The following is a 21,958-nucleotide window of genomic DNA, read 5'->3' as shown; positions in this document are numbered from 1 at the left end:
GGATAACTATGGAGATGCCACTAGTCAACTTATAAACTGGTCTAAAAGCTTTGTTTATTTTATCAATACCCCAGAGAGAAGGAGGATTAAAATTAGTAATATTCTAGGTTGTCGAATTGGTAGTTTGCCTGCTTCTTACTTGGGGCTCCCTTTATGCCATGATCCTCTGAATACTTTTTGGGGAGCCTTGGTGGATAAATTCAACAAGAAGTTGTCTGGCTGGAAGGGTGCTCTTCTTAGTCAAGCAGGTAAGGTTCAATTGCTGAAATCCACTCTTCAAAGTATTCCTCTCTACGTCATCAGTCTGTTTAGGATTCCTGCTAAGTATGCGTAGGCCATTGAAAAGATTCAGAGATCTTTTTTATGGACAGGGATTGAGGAGAAGAAGAGAATGAACTTGATTGCATGGGAGAAGGTCTGCAAGCCTATAAATAAAGGAGGTCTGGGCCTTAGAAGAATAAGAGACATAAATGAGTTCCTTATGGCCAAGCAGATTTGGAGAGGATATAGAAATCAAGGAGAGTGGAAAATGATATGGGATAACAAATATAAAAGTAAATGTCCGACACTTCAAAGCTTCATCAAAGCGGAGATTATCCCAATTGGATCCAATATTTGGAAAAATGTCTCTAGAACAAGAGACTTAATTGTCAAAGGTGCAAAATGGAAATTGGGGAAAGGGAATCTTATCCAGTTCTGGGATGACCCTTGGCTTTTGGAGATCCCTTTGAATGAAAACCCTGAGTGGAACAGATTTTAGAACCAATGCAAGAAAAGATTTGGAATCAAGGTGGAGGATTACTGGAAAGATGGATAGTGGAAGGACTTATCTCAGGTGGCTAGTCTTTGGGTAGTTTGAATAAAGTCATGAACTCTATGGTGAGGGTTGAAGAAGAAGACCATTTAATTTGGAAATTCAAAGCTACTGGTACTTTTACAATGGCTTCTCTGTATCATCAACAGTTCTACAACATGGAAAGCCCATGTTGTGCTAAAGCATGGGTGAAAAGCTTCACCCCTAAGATAAACATTTTCTTCTGGACTTCCCTTCAAGATAAAATTCTTACTATTGAGAATATCAGAAAAAGAGGTATTAGTATGCCTAGTTTTTGTATTCTTTGTAAGAAGAATGAGGAGACTATAAATCATATGCTCTTTCATTGCCCTTTCTCTGCTGATGTTTGGGGAAGTTGTCTAGATCACTTCAAAGTCGGTTGGGGTTTCCCCAAGTCGATTCAGGAGATTTTCAATTCTTGGCATCATCCTTCAAGAAATAAATCCACAACCTTATTATGGAAAATTGCCTTACCTCACATGTGTTGGGGCATATGGAAAGAGAGAAATGATAGAGTTTTCAAAGAAAATACTATTAAGGCTAAAATTGTGTTTGAAAAATAAGAAGTATAGTGGAAAATATGAATATCATAGGTGGTATTGATAATCCTCAAGATAAGGATGATCAATTTATCTACAAAAAGTGGAGATTAAAGGGTCAAGAGTGCTTTCAGATCAACCCTAGAGAGGGTGTGATATGGATCAGTCCGCCCAAGGGATGGATGAAAATCAATTTTGATGGGGCCTCAAAGGGTAACCCGGGTGTTGCAGGATGTGGAGTGGTCCGAAGGGATGAATGGGGAATATGCAAAATCATAAAATGTATTCCCATAGGAAATCAGACTAATCATGTTGTCGAAGCCATGGCGGCTTACCATGGGATGATCCTTGCCAAGGAAGCTAAATGCACTAAATTTTGGTGTGAAGGAGACTCTTTAAACATAATCAATTATTTAAATATGAAATTCCCACCTTCTTGGTCAATTAGTAATGCTATTAAAGCAACTAGGAAAATTAACGAAGAATTTGAAATGTGTGTTTTTACACGTGTATAGGGAGGCCAACTCCTGCACTAATTGGGCAGCCAACCTGGCTTGCCAATCAGGAGACATCATTACTAGTTATGGTGAAATGGAATTGCAAGTGATATGAAATTCCTGCTTAATCAGGACCGGAGCCAGACAAGGCAATGTGCTACTTTTAATCATTATTTCTAATGCCCCTTCCGCCTTTTTTGATGCAAGGTTTTATCGAAGATAATGAGCATTTATATAGGTGTCTTATCATTATTATCTGGCACAGATTCTGGGCGTTCTTACAGAGTACCCACAAAAACCAGAGGAGAGGTTATCAAGCTGAGAGAAGGAATTGCAAGGAAGGTGCTGGAAAAATGGGAGGTAACAAGAAAATATTCGAACCTACTTCCTACTCTGGCTGGAGAAAGAACAAAGAAGTCTGGGATATCCTTCAGCAAGGGGGTTTGAATGTTTTCATGGAGAGGCTAAGTGGGAAAGACCCCACAATCACTAGCTATTTCATCAAGAACTGGAAAAATGGTGAAATCCTTATCGGATCCCAGATGATGAAAGTTGATGAAGAGGTCATTGCCAAGGCCACGAGGATGAATACTGAGGGAATGAAATTTTATAGGGACCGAGGCATATCAGATAAAGTAGCAGATAAGTTTCCTATCATGGATGAAGAGAGGAGAAAGATGATTAAAATCGACAACTCCTACCATGCTCCGAAGAGAATTCGCAGGCCATGGAGGTTTGTTTTATTCACTTCTATTGCATAAATAACCTTATATGGTAGGTTTACCAGAGCCTACGGGCATCACTTTGTTTTGCTCAAACATTTCCGTCATGAGGAAAAGGTGACCCTACCCTATTACCTTGCATGCTCAGTGCATCATACTATAAAGGAGGTTCAGAAGGACCATAAAGGCGACCATGCCCTCCACCAGGGGCTTATGGTCCTGGTTTATAAAATGCTTAAGGGGAAGTGCATTGAAAAGCCTATTAAAGGCAAAAATGCAAGAGATGAGACAACAAAGAGTGAAGCTAGCAGATTTAACTTTGAATCAGAGACCGAGGGAGAATCAGAAGAAACTAGCAAAAAAGGGAGGAATAGGGCCAAGAAGAGAAGGATTATTGTGGAATCAGAAATGTTGGATTCTGAAACTGAATCCTTTGAGAAAAAATTTGTTAAAAAAAAAGAAAGGGAAAGCTACTGGAAAGTAGACTCAGAGGAAGAATACTAAAAAGGGTAACAATTCAGACATCAACCAAATTCTGGTTGACTCTGAGGAGGAGGTTGAAGAAAACAAGAAGGTTGAGGGTCAAGATAAAGAAGGGGAGGGTAACCCGGTGATGGGCAATATTGAGGTCGTGAATACCACAAGTCTACAAAAGGAGGATAAAGGGGATAAAAGTGGTAGTGGTGATAATGATACTGTTAAAGCCTTCTGTGAGACCATTGCTACCATGGTGAAGGATATCAACAGTTTGAAAATAGATACGCAGGCTATCGCAAGAGTTACGGTTGGTGATAAGCCCCTGGCTGAACATGTTAAAGAATTGGTTGTCGTTCTGCATAATGCGGAAGCTATTGAATGTATGGTTGGAAAAATCATAGCTACGGAAAAAAAGGTCAATGAGATGGGAGATAGAAAGGAAATGGAAAATAAAATGAATGACTTTGGCAGCAGAATTGACAGGTTGGAACTCAACGTCAAGAAGATTGCAGACCAAAATTTCCAAATCCTCAAATCATTAGTGGACAACATGAACATCCTGATCAACAGGTTTGAGAACAATGCTGAGAAGGATGGTGATAAAGAGCAGCTGGACAAGAAGGGTCATGAAAGGAGGACCAGATCTAACGCAAAGATCAAGGGTGACATCAAAGGTCGTGAGCTGGAGGAACTGAAGACCTCAGTGAACAACATGAAACAAATGGTTGTTCATGCTGAGGAAATTATGAATAGTATTTAGGTCTTTGTTGGTGTCCTAGGTTCTGTCTTTTTGTTGTCTTTGTGCTTTCTTTTCGATGTTTGTTTCGGGTTTTTAATGATATGTTATGTTAGTTGATCCCTTTCGGTGGGATCATTTTGTCTTTTTGAAGTGATCAGGCACTTTTTTCTAGCAGTTTTGTTCTCTTGGATTGTACAAGGTTCGGGTACCTTTCACATACCTACTTTTACTTAATCAAAACAATCTCTACATACTTATTCTTTGTTTTATCTACCTTTAACCTTGACAGGGTTTTAGCTTTCTTAGTAGTCTTGGGTTTGATGAGAACACGCTGACTCAAATCAAAGTCATCAGGAGACACTGCTTGATTCTTTCTTTTGTGAGCATTGAAAAATAACCATGGTGACAAAGCTAAATCATCATCATCACCTACCACTACATCTTGGGAGGGATTGATTTAATCTTGAATAGTGGTAATTACAATAGGAGATGTCATAGTGACAACATTGGTAGGATTTTCAATGAATGACTCATTAGACCTAGGAACGGTCTATGTCATAAACTTGTAAAAATCATCCAGCATGGTGGCAAACACCTTAGAATGCATGGGAAAAGTAGAGAAAATATTCTCAACGTTGTGATGGGGTGTGTCTAGGGAAAACTCACTAGCACTGGTAGAAGAAACATGGACAATCTTGCTAGGGGAAACGCAAGTGATCACAAGAGATTCCAACTAAGTAGTAGAAACAAGGACATGCATCATGGATGAGGAAAGGGATCCCAGGGGTAAGGACTTATCTACTTGTGGTATTCCTTCTTCATCTTATTCTTCTTGTTCTTGGTCACCTTCCTGACCATATCCTATCTAGTCAACATCAATAGGCTCCTCATTAGGGTGCTCAACTTCCAATTGTTCATCTGGTGCTTCAGACTTCTGTGTCTCATGAACATTAGAGGCTGATGGCTCTCCTTGGTATTTTCCTTTCTTGGTTCCAACCGTGAATTTTAATTTGGGAGCCTTTACAGGAGTGGTGGGATCCTTCCTATTCTTGGTCTTGATTTATGATATCTTTCCAACTTGACCAACAGTGTCATCTTCAAAGCCAGATGAGAAGGGTTTCAATTGAATTCCCTTGCTTGAAAGCCACATATTTGTATTCACAAGAATAATTTGAAACCTATCTTTGATTGAAGTTGATTATTTTTATGACCATTGAATCAAAGGAAAAGGAGTAGAGGAGCCCTTCTTTTTAGCATAGGTTTGGTCCAAGACATTACCATTCTCTTCTAGATCAACTGAAATTGCGACAAGTTCGAACTCCTAGATTTGATCAACTATCAACTAGCAATAATCAAGCTTTATGATGTCATGCTCAGTTCTGCAATCAAACCAAACATCTTCAATATGGTGAACATGAATATACGTTTTGTTCAACTTATTTCTCATTCCCCTGTAATCAAACTCTTTCCTTGCCTTAAAGAACCACATGGTTACTCTTCTCATCTCTTCCTCTATAGCTCTTGCTTTCAAGATCGAATTGATAGAATATCTACTAATAGTCAAAGTAAAGTTCAAACTTATTTTGTGAGAACCTGATTGAGCCTCATGGACTGCTACCATCTAACGAGTCAACTCCATAAAACAATTTTGTTTGATGGTTACCTCAGGAGCATAAATGCCTCACCATTAAAACAGCCAACCCTAAGATATGTGAAAGTAGGGAATTGAAGGAACATACATCCATATTCATTTTCCACCTCCCAAGCATGGCCTAATACTCTTATATTGTACAAATTCTTATTTAACATGCACATATAATATCTGAAGAAAGCATCATTCACTCTTTGAAAATGATTCAGAGTATTCTTCAATACCAAATGGGAGTAGTACTTGTGCACAACAACCTGCCTTCTATCACCTATTGTAGATAGTCTCGAGAAATGTCTCATCGAAGTTGTTGCACACACCAAGTAGAACGTCATGTAGAACTTAAGAGTGGTAGGCACCTTGGTAAGCTGCTCACAAATTGTATCACTGATTTATTTTCCTCAAAATATCTTTTACTTGTTTTGTCTGATGACATGGATATATATTGATATATCCATTTATAGTAGGTGTTAGAAGTGGGAATACCTTTCACCCTAATCAAGAGAGTTATCAAATCATTTACCTCTTTAATGAAATCACTTATAGGGAGAGTCTATGACCATCTGGCAATTGTAGGTCTTGAGGTCTTCAACCAGTTATCATTCATATTCTTCTTAAATTTGTTAGAATTTCTATCATAGTAGACCTAAGCTGATTGTTTTGTGATGTCTAAGTATTTTTCAATGTTGGGACACTTAAAGCTAGTGTCAAACAAGTCCTCATATGGCCTGATCAACTTCTTACCAGTTTCATCTTCTACATTATTGTTAGTCGAATCAAAGTGACTAGCAATTGCCATGACAAACTCGGGGTCTTAAGCAGACATAAGGAAAGACGCAACCAAATGGATACCACTATTGATGATGGATTCCATCTTGTAGTATGAAGGAGGTTGCTCAACCCTCTTTAAGAATTTTGTTAGGTCAACATGACCTATCTCTGTGTCTCTTATATGATCTATGTTTGACAAGATTGAAGAAGGTGGAAAGACTGGATGAGGGTCCTGTTTCTTGAACTTCATTGTCTTCTTGCTTGGAGAAGCTTCTATCATTTGTACAATGGCAACACTGTGACAAGAAACATTATTAGTACTATAAAATTTCAATTGATCAATCATTTTGTCTAAATTGAACAATCTATTGAAAATTATGCATTTGAAGCTATTAGGGTTTACAAAAATCCACATTGTATCATGATAGTTGAGTGGTAAATTGGGCTTATGAACCCCATTTACATGTAAGCAATAGGTGTAATTTGGGTTTATAATCTTGAAATGCACTTATGAAAAAGTATGGTTGACAGTTGTAATTCAGATTCATAACCCCGAATTACACTTTGGGAAGTGCTAAAATAGGTGTAAGTTAGGCTTATAAATCCGAATCACACTTATTGGACAAAAATAAAAAACTGGTGTAATTTAGACTTATAAGTTTGATTTACACCTAAGTAGGAAGGACAAAGTGTAAGGCAGGTTCATGTCTGCACCATACACTTGTGGAAGCAAAGTCTCAACACAAGGTGTAAGGCAGGTTTACAAACCCGCCATACACCATAAAATAACTCAACAAACTTGGTGTAGGGCGGGTTTATAAACCCGCCTTACACCTTGGGATGGCAAAGTGAAAACATGGTAGTCAGTGGGGTAGTCAACCCACCATGCACCAAGCAAAGGATTTAGTGCATGGTAGGCCTACGGCCCCTCCGAGCACCACCTTCTAAAAGTGCAATGATGTGAAGGGATGGTGGAGTGCGGGTTGGTAGATTTGAGCTCCACTAAAATTTGGTTTGCTTGGGGTTCATGAACCCAAACTCCACCAAAATAGGTCAAAGCAAATGAATAGTGCAAAGCGAGGTGCAAGGCGGGGTCACAGACCCACCATGCAACACAAGGATCTAAGGTACATAATGGGCCTACAACCCCACCACACACCAAGGAAACACAACAATGGAAATAAAGAAAAGGAAGCTCGGGTTGGTGAAACCCAAACTCCACCACACCTTGGTGTAGTTTAGGTTCACAACCCCAAACTTCACCATGCCTTCAAAGGAGAAGAACTTGATAAAATGAAACAAAGGTGAGTGTTCAGATTTATAGACCCAAATCACCACCAAAAATAGATTGGGGATTCGGGCCTACAAACCTAAACACTCATCCAAAGAAACAAAGGAATAATAGAAAGAGTTTCGAAAACCCTGCTAACAAGAAAGGAAAAGCATAGAAAATAAATCATACCCAGTATGGAATCTGTGAAAACTAGAAGAATATCCTTATTGCCCCATGAAATTGTCTCCACGCGAATAATAAAATCAAAGCCAAAAACATAAGGAAGATGAATTTAAAATAAAAAGACTCCTGATCGATTAAAAGATTGGGAAAATAAATAACGTTGTGTCATAAATAGGTGGAAATGGGGTAACCTGATTTGCACTTGTCAAGGTGTATTCGGGTTTATAAACCCAATTTGCACCTTGAAAACCAAAAATGTAGAAAAGAGGTGTAAATCGTGTTTAAAAACTTGATTTGCACAAGGGAAGCATACTCATTGTAAATTGGGTTTACAAACCTGATTTGCACCTAGATTTCACACTTAGTGAAAAAGGGAAGAACTAGGGGAAAAATATGCTTGCAATGACAAAGATGTCTCGTAAAACGTGCATAGAGCCTCAAAACCACAAATGGACAAAAACTTGTGGGGCTACCTCAATTTTCGCAATGCTAAAATTTAGGATAACATTCGCTTTGATTGGCGAACTACCTTTGACCATTTCTTTAGAATGAATGAAGGTTGTAAAATCTCAATGCTCTATGTGCCTTCATCCATCCATTGGGCTAGAGTCAGGTGGTGGGGAAGAACAAAAAGAAATAAAAGACACAAAATAAAAACTCAAAAGAAAAGAATGTGCCAAGGCATTAAAACCTTATTGAGTAAATAACTTGAGATGTTGGCCACTATGTGGCAATGAATCCATCATTGTATGCTAGGAGGTAACTTCCTTCACCACATATCTGACGAATAGTGAAGGGTCTCGTCCAAAAAGATTTGTACTTGCCATGCATTCCTTTAGGTTCATGCCTCTTATCCCAAAGTAGGACAAGATCACCTATCTTAAAATCCCTCTACTTATCATTTTTGTCAAAAAGAGCTTTGACTTGATGCTGATGTTTTGAAATGTGGTCCACTACTTGAACTTGATTTTCTTCATGTTTCGAACAAAACATGATCCTTAATTGTCTTTACTAACTTCAAAGCTGGTAGCTCTAAAGTGACTAGAATTTCTGCATTGGTACCATAAAGAAATTCAAAATGTCATAAACCAATAGCCCTCTTTGGTGTGATTCAATCTACCCAAAAAGCATCAATCAACACATTATGCCACGAACGTTGATTTTCATCAACCAATTTCTTAATAATGGTAATCAAATTCTTATTGCTAGATTATGGTTGATTGTTTCCCTATGGGTAATAATCAGAAGAATGGGTAATAGTAATATGGTACTCAAAACAAAACCGAGTAATCTCATATGAGGAAAAATAGGTGGCATTATTTGCTACTATCTTGTTTGGAACAGCAAACCTACTGACAATATTCTCTTTCATGAAATCACACACCGCCTCAGACATAGCATGCTTAACAAGAATTGCCTCAACCCACTTTCTAAAATAATCCATTGTAGTCAAAACATAGTGATGACTTGCACTGGAAGGAGGATTGATCAGACCAATGAAGTCGATACCACATTGCTGAAACGATTCCTCGATTACAATAGGTTTGAGAGGAAATGTTGTAAGCTTGTACTTTTCAAAAAACTGCTAACACAAATCACATTTCCTAACCCAATCATAGGCATCTTGAAAAAGGGTAGGCCAATATTACCGAGCTCGCAAAATCTTATGAGTCGTTACTAGAGTTGAGAAATGTCCACCACTAGCCAAATTATGAAAAGACTCCAACAAGTTAGCTTGTTGATCCTTATCAACGCACCTTAGGAAAGTGCCATTGAAAGGCTTCTTTTAAACAAACTATTTTCTCAAAGAACATAGTTTGTTGCTTTCAACTTTAGAGTCCTTTTCTCCTTATATGTGAGATGCAAAGGAAATTCACTATAAGTTAGAAAATAAGCTATATTAGAATAGAATTCATCTACAGTACTCATGAATAGCACTATAGGTATATTCCCCTATGAATCTCTTTCAAGGGGAACAACTTATTTAGAATGATTTTCTACCATCAAGTAAAATAAACCATTTCCTCAGACCAATTTGGTAGGTTGGATCTCCAAGTCATAGTCCTATATTTTTGCTATCCAATTACCTCTTTAGTTCCAAAATCTTATTGTGTCAAAGTCGACTTTATTGCAGTATCTGGAACTAAGCATATGACATGTGAATTCAAAATGTACAACTGGAAATGCTTTATTGCTTTGACAACAAAAAAGGCATGCTTATCCATCTGAGAATACTTAAGTTCATGAGTTTTAAGTGGACAACTCATGAAAGCTATAGATGACTCAATACCTTCTGAATTCTTCTAAATTAGAATTGTAAAAAGCGTATGATCAGAAGAATAGTTGTACATTAGAAAATATTTAGTGTAATCAGGGCATACCAATACAAGAGCATGAGCTATTTCTTCTTTGATTTCATCAAAGGTCATTTTCCCCTCTATAGTCAAATGAAAAGAAGTCTTTCCTTTCATCATATTCATAATATGATGCATTTTCTCGTCAAAGTCTAGAACAAACCTTCTCTAGAAGTTAACTTTGCCAAAGAAAGAGTGTACAACTATTTTACTTGAAGTTAAGGACAAACCTTGAATAGATTTGACCCTTTCTGAATCAATCTTGGTACCTTCCTTATATACTATATGCCCAAGGAGCTTTCCTTCTGTAACTCCAAAAACTAACTTCTTGGGATTCAAATAAATTCCATGTTCACGACATCTTAAAACATCTTCCAGATGAAAAAGATGATTCTCGTGATCTTTGGAGAAAACTATTAAGTCATCCAAATACATAATAATGTAACTTTGAATACCTCAAAAAGCCATGTCCATAGCCCTTTGAAATGTTGCACTTGCATTGATAAAACCAAAAGGCATCCTTGATAGTACTGATACTTAATGTAAGTACAGATCCAATAGCCAACAAGATGAGAGGGGGGGGGTGAATCATACAAACTTAATATTCCATAAAAACATCAGATTCAACCTCAGTAACATATACTTCAGTAATATAACCAAAATTCCTAAACATGCAAACTCAAAAGCATATAAACATCATAAACCTCATAACACCAGATTTAACGTGGAAACCCAAATAGGGAAAAACCACTGTGGGATTTCGGACCCACTAAGAAATATACTCTTCTAGAGTATGCTCGATTAAAAGAAAATCATGTTAAAGATTACAAACACATTGCTAGATGTGACCCGGTTAAGGGATTTCCCTCGGATCTGTTAGGATCTTCACCTTGTTAGAAGTGACCTTGTTAAAGGATTTCAAACACTCAATCAAAATGTCACCTTGTTAGAGGGTTTTACAAATAAGACTATTAAGTCCACTCGGTTAAGATATTTTCTGTCACTTTCACAAAATAATAGTAATAAAAATCTATCTGCAACTTCACATCTAAAATGCTAAAGCAGATTCTTATTTGCTCAATACAATCTAGACATAGAACTAATCTTGTCCATCCGTTGGGCTTCTATACTCTGTTATTCAAACAGGTCTTCAAGCTTCTATGGTCGGTAATCACTATGTAGCATCCCTGTGCATACATTTGCGCGCATACATTGTTTATCAACAGCTCCCTATTTATAAACAATTAGCTAACCGCTTAATCTCTTTGATCACATTTCCCATGATCAATCATAGCCATCAGATCTTCAATCTTGTCCAGGTTCAATGTATCCTTCGATCTGAAAAACATTTTACCCCGCCTAGGAACTTGCATACATTTCTTGGAACTTGTGCTAGGGTAATGCGGTTCAATCTGCGTTGTAGATCTTCATGTCGATTTTCCTTTGCCATAGATTCATTAACAAACTTCATGCACGGCATACCAATCATTTAATCAGTTCCAGCTCATCAGCTTCCTTCATTAAATAACGCATGTAACCATTTAATGTATTCTGTTATAGCTCAGTAACAACTCAGTAAATACTAAACTTCACTCGATAGACATTCCGCCTTCATTAACCGATAGCGATAACCTTAGGGTTTACCGACTAGATTCTTTGCTCGGTAACATAGTATAGTATTAACCTTACAATTTACAACGTATGTATGATGTTAAAACAATCTAAACATCATGGTCTCATCATTGTCTGACTTGGTAATAGTTGCCCATTGAATACCTTATTCATCCCCTTATTCATCATATTATTTATGTGTCTTTTACCAACATCTTTATACTCATCAAATCATACTTCTCAAGATATGGTGACATCATACTGAATTAGAAAATCAATTTCTTGACATCAATGACAAAATAATAATATTAAGACAGTAAATCATCCTTAATCAGTTATATCCATAATCATCAACAGCCTTCTCAATATCCTTATTGAAATGCCAACAATCTCCCATTGTCTGTTATAATGCCAAATGCCAACAATCCTTTGATAAGCAAAGGTACCCCAAGTTGTCATGAAAGAAGTCTTATGTTGATCTTCCTCGCTAACCTCAATTTGGTTGTAGCCTGAGAAACCATTAGGCATGGAGAACATTTGTGAACTAATGATTGTCTAAAGGACTTGATCCATCACCGGTAAAGGATAATTATCCTTTAAAGAGGACTAATTAAGATTACATAAATCCACACAAATGTGAATCTCCCCATTTTTCTTTCTTACAAGTACTATATTGGAAATTCAGGTTGAATGATGAATTGGAAATATTATTTTTACATTCAACATCTTTTGAAACTCTGAAAGAATAGTACCAGAGATCTTAGGATTATACTGCCTTTGCTTCTAATTGAAAGGCGTTGTCCCAGACTTGAGTGGAATATCATGTTGTACTTCTTTAGGCTTGAAAAACTTTAGATCATCATAAGAATATGCTAGCACATCAACATAGTATTAGCGTAGCAATTGTATGAAGTGTTTCCTTTCAACTAGGGTACAACTGTTACCTATGTTCACATATTTTGGGTCATCCTCTGATCCAATATTGTATTTCTCATATCCCACATCATCTGATGACTCTTGTTATTGTTGTTTTATGTATCGATCATGTTTGTCTAACTTCTCCGGAGATACCAAAACTTTTGGAATCTTGTTCCCTTTTAATTGCAGGAAACCCCCATCATTTGAGGAATCATCACTAGCCACTAAATTTGAGCAATTACTTCTTTTGAAGTATAAATTGTTGAAACTATCACTCATTTTGAAGAAGTTAAAAATTTGTTTATAATCATTGAAAATTTGCTAGTGGTCCCAATTATCTGGTACACTTGGCCTATAAATTAATTCAATTAAGTACACATCTTGGGAAAAATCATTATGAGGAATTAAGAGAGTTGTTGATTGAGCAAGAGAATATGCTCTAGAATTAAACTCCCTGGATACCACAAAAATATTGAATGAATCAAAACATTCAATATTGTCCAAGACTAAATTTCAGTAATGTTTCAACTGATCATTCCTAGACTAGTAAATATTCCTAACTTGGCATACCACCAATTCAGCATCTCCTTGTGCATGTAGATTTTTGATACCTTTCTTTTGAGCCACATCCATGCCCAACAATAAGGATTCATATTTGGATATTTTATTGATATTAGAGAACTCAAGCTTGAAAGAAAATGAAAATATCTCACCTTGAGGAGAAATTTAAAAAACCCCAGAACTAGAGCTATCAGAGGTACAACTACCATCAAACTCCATCAGCCATACCTGATTATCACTTTTTTTAACATTTGGCTATGAATTGGAAGCTTCACCATTAGAAGATACTGACATAAACTCTGGATTTTCAGCAGAAAAAGAAATGGACATAAAATCCTTAGTTGACAAACCATCATTATTGAGGCTACTTGAAGAACTTGATTCTTCTTCTATTTCTAGAAAATAAGTACCCATACCAAATGACTAACAAAATTTGAGCTTTGTGATCATCTGATTTGACCACTGAATACTTCACTTCCTTTTGAAGATGTAAGTTTTGCATTTCACCTTTGACAGGAATTCTTGCTTCAGACCAATCCATATTGATTTTACCTCGGACATCTTTGCAGAAGTTTCTTCCCAAAAGCATACAATGGGAAGTTGGAACGTTAGCTACCAAGATGTTCATCTTGATTCTCTTGTCAAGATAAGTGGAAAAAACAAACTGAACATCCTTGACTTGGCCAATCAAGGGTGCTTACTTGTTTTCCATTGAAAAACATTTACTAAAAGTTTTGGTAAGAGTAACTCCTAAAGCATTAGCTACCTTAGCGGGCATTACATTGTCTGAAGCTTCAGAATCAATAACATAGTTGCTAAGTTTATACCCATTAATGAGAAGGGAGATATAAAAGGGCTCATTCCTACTTGACATGGTGGATGGGAAAACAACCAAATTGTTTTGGGAGACTATGAGAACTTGAGGAATTTCTTTTTCTCTAACAAATTTAGCCAGCCTATCAAATTGGTTAGGGTTTGCCTTAAGATACTCAACTTCTAACATTTGAATCTTAGTTTTCTGGGTATGATCAATAATGTCAAAGGGTTGGTATTGTATATTGGATAAAGTAGACACATCACTTACAAGTTTTGAATTAACAAATAAATTCTTTGGCACATTAGATATAGGATCAGGTGTACTTACTTGTTTATTACAACAAGATCTTTGGGTAAAGTAGGCAAAGGAGTACCTCTTTTTGCAAGTGTTATAGGTTGTTTATGTGCATATTTTGTTTTGAAATTATCACCAAACTACTGATCAGGATAGTTAGGAGCTTTTGAATGAGTGAAGACTGAAAATTCTTCATTCCCACATTCTTCTTCGACTTCCTGGTATTACATAAACTAGATACTAGAGTCACTAGTTAATTCATTTTCCTCTTTTTGAAAGGAAATATCAATATCTTCCAAGAGAAGATCTTCAATTGTGTTATCTCCTTGATCTACTTCATAATACCTCACTAAGGCATTAATAGGTCGTGCTTCAAGGGTCAACCTTTTAGGAAGAGGAGGTAACTTATTTTGATTTCTAGCCACATAGCTCGAAGCATTGTTTAGATAGGTCCTTCGTGGAACATCTTTATATGGAGCATAAAAATATGTTTGTGAAATTTAGTTTTTCAAAGCAAGCACTTCATTTGCAAGTCTCTGCAACATAGGATCAGTGGTACTTGAAGAAGGAAAAGTAGAAGTTTTTGGAGTAGAAAAACTTACGTTAGCTTTGTGTGGATCCTTCTTAATTTTTTTGGCAAGAATCAAGTGATCCTCAATTTCCACAGCTTGAGTTTGTGTCACTATCAAGTTTGTCGGAGGTGTTCTTCTTAACAAGAAACTAATCTCAGGTAGTTGATCATTTACAAAGAAACACTTGATATTTTCCTTAGTTGGCTAAGAATTGGTAGGAATTCTATTCTTCGACTTATTGAACATAGCCACAAAATTCCTCATAGGTTTGAAATGTAGTTTATTTCTCATTGAATCTAATTGAGCCAAGAGATCATGTGAATCTTTTTTCAGCTTAAACCATGCCTCAAATTGAGCTTTAAGAATGTCCTAGGTAGTGATAGTTTGAGGTGCCAGATGGTAGAACCAATCTGCTACTGCACCGTGCAATGTTTCAACAAAAAAACATATTGTTGCATCTTCATAATCAACACCAAGAATTCCACATGCAATATGAAATGATGCAATGTGATCATTTGGATGTTGATTTTCATCCCCAAAGAACTTGGGAACATTCTTCCTAGAGCCTTGCGGAAGAGGATGAAGAGGTGGAGTCAAATTCAAGGGACCAAAATTTTGTCCCCACGAGCCTTGAGCAGCCATTTCTACTAGCTTTAAAGGTTGATATGAAAGAATTATAAACCTTTGCACTTGTGGAATTACTAAAGGCCTTGGTGCACTTGAAGCTTCACTTGAAATAGGATATCTCTGACTTGTAGGTGGAAAACTCCTTGTTCTCTGAAGAGAAGAACTTGCATGCACAGGTAAATAATAAAAAAATATGCTTTTGAAGAGGTTCAAAGATAGGATCAACAACACCTTGATTTTTGCGCTCACATGTGCAGCTTTGCCTGGCCAAAGTAAAAACTGGTTATTGTTGGCATTTTGAGTTTGTTGGCATTTTGCATAGAGATTGCATTAATGATATGTTGTCATTGATGTCAATTGAACTAATAATGGTATTTCATGTTATTGTTGATATTGTTGTTTTTGGTATTGGCTAGTAACTGGTAAGAAAAGCTTTGTGGAAGATGTTGTAAACCGATATGTAAAGTTTGTAAATTGAACCGGTAAACCGGTGTAAAAGGTTAAACCTTTCTATTCAATGTAACCGGTAAACCCTATCAGTTGTTAAACCCTAATCGATCAAGTTTGTTGGTTTATTATTTAATGAGCGGTAATGATGGAGACACGTGTGATCATTGTATGAGGATAAGTTCAAATTGTTTTGGCGCGTTTTTTTTTTGTCTAGGGAAGGAGCAAAGTGGATTGCATCTAATGCAAAGCGCATGATGAGTTACAAAGTCTGATGAAGCGGTGATCATGGAGTGGTTGGAATTTTCTTGAAGAATGTGAAGAGATTGTCATGATTTCTAACGGTCAAGATTGTACCAACTTGTTTGTAATCTTGATGATGAGAATTAGGTTTTTTTTGTGTTACTAACCTAATTGATTTGTATTTAAGGTCGATGAAGTTGTTTGTAAAAGTTGTTGGCAAGATTGATAGAAACTTGTTGAGTGTGTAGTTGCCTAACCAGTGAATGGATCTGCACTTTGAGTGAAGGTAGATTGAAGCTTAAAAGGATCTGATCAAGCAAATGAAGTGCTACTCAGACAGATCAAGAAAACCTATTGTTTTCTAACAATTATAGCAGAAGTGAAATCCCTTAACCGGGTAAGCTCTAACAAGCTTGTTTACTCATTAAATCCTCTAACAAGGTAGTCCATTAGCTTGGATTCTTAAATCCTCCAGCGAGGTTACTCCTAATAGGGTATTGTGCTTTTCATCAAGGCATATTTGTAAATCCCTTAACCGGGTGATTCCTAACCGGAATTAGTTCTTAATAGGACTTATTGTAAAGATTTAATAGGCTTGGCTCCTAATAGGGTGAACTTCAGAAGAGTTCAGATAGCTATCCTTGTGAGTCTCATCTCACCGTGGTTTTTACCTATTTGGGTTTTCCATGTATAAACATTTGTGTCAAGTGGTGAATGTTCTTGTGGTTATGATCTTATTTGTTGATTTGGTTAACTTCTAATAAGGCATGATAATTAGAAGCATTGAGAGATGAATATATTGAGTTATGATTAAGCATTGTTGATGTTTACAAGATTAGAGTTGTTTAATGTTAAGTTGTCATAACAGTCAAACCGATTGATGTCAAGTATTCTTATGAATATTGATCTTGACTGAGATATGTTTACTTTATGTGACTGAATTTGAGTTTGGGAACTTTGTATCAGTTTTTCAATATACTGATTCAACACCCCCCCCCCCTCTCAGTATTCTACCAGATACTTATTCTTTCATCATACCATCAGTTATATACTCGTATCCCTAGCAGAGTCGCCAAAAAATTGTTGGGTGAAAAATTTGTAAACTGATGAAGGTTTACAAAATGTGAATTTCATGACAACACATAAGATAATATCTCTCGAAAGACAACATATGATCTCTCCTAATTGTAAGGGAAGGATTCCCCTTTCTACTGTAATTATTTTTTGTTCTATCTACCTGCTAACTTTACACTATTCCAGGATGAAATATCAACTTAGTCCTCTTTCCTAATAACCAGTTATATGTAACTCTCTTTTGAGAACAAATTCCTTTAACTAAAACAATTCAAATTTTGCAATAATATTAAAACTAAGCTAACTAGGAAGTAAAGTGTCCATGAAAGAACAAAGTCTCTCATTACTTCCCTTTTCTAAAAATGACTTGGGGACAGGCCTTGTGTACACCAAGAACTCAAAGATTCTTTTGAATATCTAAGTCATATCAACCACTATAACCCATACACAAATATATTGCTATCTCAAAGACTTACAAGTATATTGCAAGATTTTCTACACTAACAAGATCATCAACACAACACAAAGACTACTTCATACCATCTCAATATAAACTACGGAGATAACTTGTAAAAGCTCAAAGACTTTAAACAACAGTCTCAACCTATTTCCAATATTTGGATTTTCTAAGTAACACAAAGATTACTTATAAAAATCCAAATAACTTTTCAAAATTTTGCATCGACTATACTCAACTTTAATCTGTCAAGAAAATGTGACATAAAAGACATAAGAACATTTATACCATACACAAGATTGATCTCAACACAAATTTTGAAAACCAAAATTGTCTTTTCTTTGATTAAATTGCAAATTTACAAAATGAACACCAAGTTTCAATTTGTTGTTCACTTTGGTAGAGTTATGTTGCATAAGCAATGATGTGAACTAGATCCTTATTACAATAATAACCCTCATATATATAGAAGAGGGGTGCAACATGAAAATAGGAAACTACAACTAATTCTAAGACTAAGTCAAAAGAAAAGTTTGATTTCACTTAGGACTTGTGCACCCAACACATGCACCTGAGCATATAAAAAATGACGCTTGAGGTATCAATTGACATAACAAAATGCCACTGGGAAAAATACAAAAACCACTAAGTGTCATCTTCTTCAAGCCGAGTCTCTTTTCAAGCATTCTTCAAATTTCTAGAAGACATCCTACATTTGAACTTTATCAGGTCCCTTGGTATTGTCAGTGATGATCTTGACTCGCATGATAGAATCCTCTAAGTCAATGCAACACTTCTTGTGTTTCTTCAGAAGTGAATCCAGAAAATCCAAGATGAATTAAAGATCAAGCAATCTATCAATTGAGGAAAAAGAACATTCCTCTTTATAAATTTCAGTAGTCATGAGCAAGATAAATTCTTTGATGACCTCATCAACAGCAAGAACTTTTCCATTTTCATCAAAGAAAGCACATGAAATTTCAGAGATTTTATCAACAATTTCTTTCTTCTTGTTAGCACATTCTTTCTTCTTGCTAGCACATTCTTTCTAGGCTATTGTATTCTTTATCCTCATCATATATTTGTTCCCAGCAAGACAAAGGACTCTGTATTTGACCATAAGCCAATTCTTACGAAGCTTACCCCTCTCTATTAAATTTCAATAGCTTCTGAGGACTTGGTTACTTTGATGAGTATTGCGGTGAGCTTCTCAATTTGTGCTTGAGTTGATCCTTTTTAGCCTTATCCTCATCATATTGAGCATCTTGTGCAACAAAATCATGAGTTTTCTTTCCCAGCTTAATCTTGTGGATTATATAGTCTGGCTCCTAGATTTGATCCATATCTTTATCTGGAGGGGGGACAACAAGCTCTTCATACTTATTCTTTACTGTATCTATCTTTACCCTTGACAAGGTTTTAACTTTCTTATTAGTCTTAGGTTTGATGGGAACAAGTTGACTGAAATTAAAGTCATCAAGAGACACTACTTGCTTCTTTCTTTTAGGAGCATTGGAAAATAACCATGGTGGAAAAGTTGAATTATCATCATCACCTACCACTACATCTTGGGAGGGCTTGATTGAATATTTAACAATGGTAGTTACAATAGGAGATGTCATAGTGACAATATTGGTAGGATTTTCAAGGGATGACTCACTAGACCTAGGAATAGTCTTTGTCATAAACTTGTCAAAATCATCCAGCATTGTGGCAAACACCTTAGACAATGTGGAAAAAGGAGAGAAAACATTCTCAATATTGTCATGGGGAGTGTCTACGGTAGACTCACTAGCACTAGTAGAAGAAACATGGACAATATTGCTAGGGGAAACATAAGTGACCACAAAAGATTCCAACTAAGTAGTAGAAACATGGACTTGCATCATGGATGAAGAAAGGGATCCTGGGGGTAAGGACTTATCTGCTTGTGGTAGTACTTCTTCGTCATATTCATCTTATTCTTAGTCACCTTCTTGAACATCTTCCAACTGGTCAACATCAATAGGCTCATCATTAGGGTGCTCACCTTCCAATTGTTCATTTGGTGCTTCAGACTCCTATGTCTCATGAACATTAGAGGATGATGGCTCTCCTTGTGCTTTTCCTTTCTTGGTTCCAACTATGAATTTCAATTTGGGAGCCTTTACAAGATTAGCAAGATCATGTTTATTCTTGGTTCTGATTTCTGACCTCTTTCCAACTGGATTAGCAGTGTCATCCTTGGAGCCAGACGAGAAGGGTTTCAATTGAATTCCCTTGCTTGAAAGCCACATATTTGTATTCACAAGAATACTTTAAAACTTGTCTCTGATTGAAGTTGATTCTTTTTGTGACCATTGAATAAAATTAAAAGGAGTAGAGGAGACCTTATTTTTAGTATAGGTAAGGTCCAAGACATGACCATCTTCTTCTAGATCATCTGGAATGTCAGCAAGGTCAAACTCCTAGATTTGATCAACTGTCAACAAGCAATAATCAAGCTTTCTAACGTCATGCTCTGTTCTGCAATCAACCCTAACATCTTCAATATGGTGAACATGAATATAAGCTTTTTTCAACTAATTTCTCATTTCCCTATAGTCAAAGTCTTTCCTTGCCTTGAAGAACCTCATTGTTACTCTTCTCATCTCTTCCTCCTTTGCAATGGCTTTGAAGATTGAATAGATAAAATATCTACCAATGGTCAAAGTAAACTTCAAACTTGTTTTGTGAGAACTTGATTGGGCCTCATGGTTTGCTACCATTTCATGAGCCAACTCCATCAAAACACTTTTGTTTAATGGGTACCTCGGGAGCATAAATGGCTCACCATTGAAACATCTAACCCTGAGATATGTGAAAGTAGGGAATTGAAGGAACATACATCCATATTCATTTACCATCTCCCAAGCAAGGTTTGATACTCTTCTATTGTACAAATTCTTATTCAACATGCACATATGATATCAAAGAAAGCACCATTCAATATTTAGAAATGATTGAGACTATTATTAAATACCATCTGGGAGTAGTACTCGTGCACATCAACTTGCCTTATGCCATCTATTTTAGACAATCTTGGGAAATGTCTCATTGAAGCTGCTACATACACCAAGTAGTCTGGTCATGTAGAACTTAAGAGTGGTAGGCACCTTGGTAAATTGCTCACAAATAACATCATTGATTTGTTTTCCCCAGAATATATTTTCCTTGTTTTGTCTGATAACATGGATATATTAATACATCCATTTACAATAGGTGTTAGAAGTGGGAAGACCTTTCACCCTACTCAGGAGAGTTATCAAATCATTTACCTCTTCAATGAAATCACTTCTAGGGAGAGTCTTCGACCAATTGCCAATTGTAGTCCTTGAGGTCTTCAACCAGTTATCATTCATATTTTTCAAACATTTGTCAAAATTTATATCATAATAGGCCTAAGTTGATTGCATTGTGATGTCTGAGTATTTTTCAATACTGGCACACTTAAGATGTGTCAAAGAAGTCCTTATCTAGCCTGATCAACTTCTTACCAGTTTCATCTTTTACACTTTTGTTAGTCGAATCAATGTGACTTGCAACTACCATGACGAACTCAGGGTCTTGAGCAGACTTAGGGAAAGCCACAACCAAAAGGATATCATTATTGATGATGGATTCCATTGTGTAGTGTGAAGGAGGCTGCTCAATCCTCTTTAGGAATTCAGTCAAGTCAACATGACCTATCTCTGTGTCTCCTATATGATCTATGTTTGATGAAACTGAAGAAGGCAGAAAGACCATATAAGGGTCCTATTTCTTGAACTTCATTGCCTTCTTGCTTGGAGAAGATTCTATTATATGTACAATGGCAACATTACAACAAGAAACATTATCAATATTGCATAAGTACAATTGATCAATCATTTTGTTCGAATTGAACAATTTGTTAAAAATGATGCATTTGAGGCCATTAGGGTTTTCAGAAATCCACATTGTGTCTTCATAGTTTAGTGGTAAATTGAGCTTATGAACCCCATTTACGTGTGTGAAATAGGTGTAATTTGGGTTTATAAGCCTGAAATACACTTATTACAAAGTGTCATTGATAGGTGTAATTCAGGTTCATAACCCCGAATTACACTTTGGGAAGTGCTAAAATAGGTATAAGTCGGGCTTATAAATTTGAATTACACTTATTGGGCAAAAAAAAAAATAGGTGTAATTCGGACTCATAATTCTAATTTACTCCTAAGTAGGAAGGACAAACTCTAAGGTAGAGTCATATCCCCACCATATACTCGAGGAAGCAAAGTCTGAACACAATGTGTAAGGAAA

This window comes from Cryptomeria japonica, chromosome 4 (assembly GCF_030272615.1).
Source record: "Cryptomeria japonica chromosome 4, Sugi_1.0, whole genome shotgun sequence".
Lineage (NCBI taxonomy): Eukaryota > Viridiplantae > Streptophyta > Pinopsida > Cupressales > Cupressaceae > Cryptomeria > Cryptomeria japonica.
The sequence above is the reverse complement of the archived record's forward strand: the minus strand, read 5'-3'. Positions refer to the sequence as shown.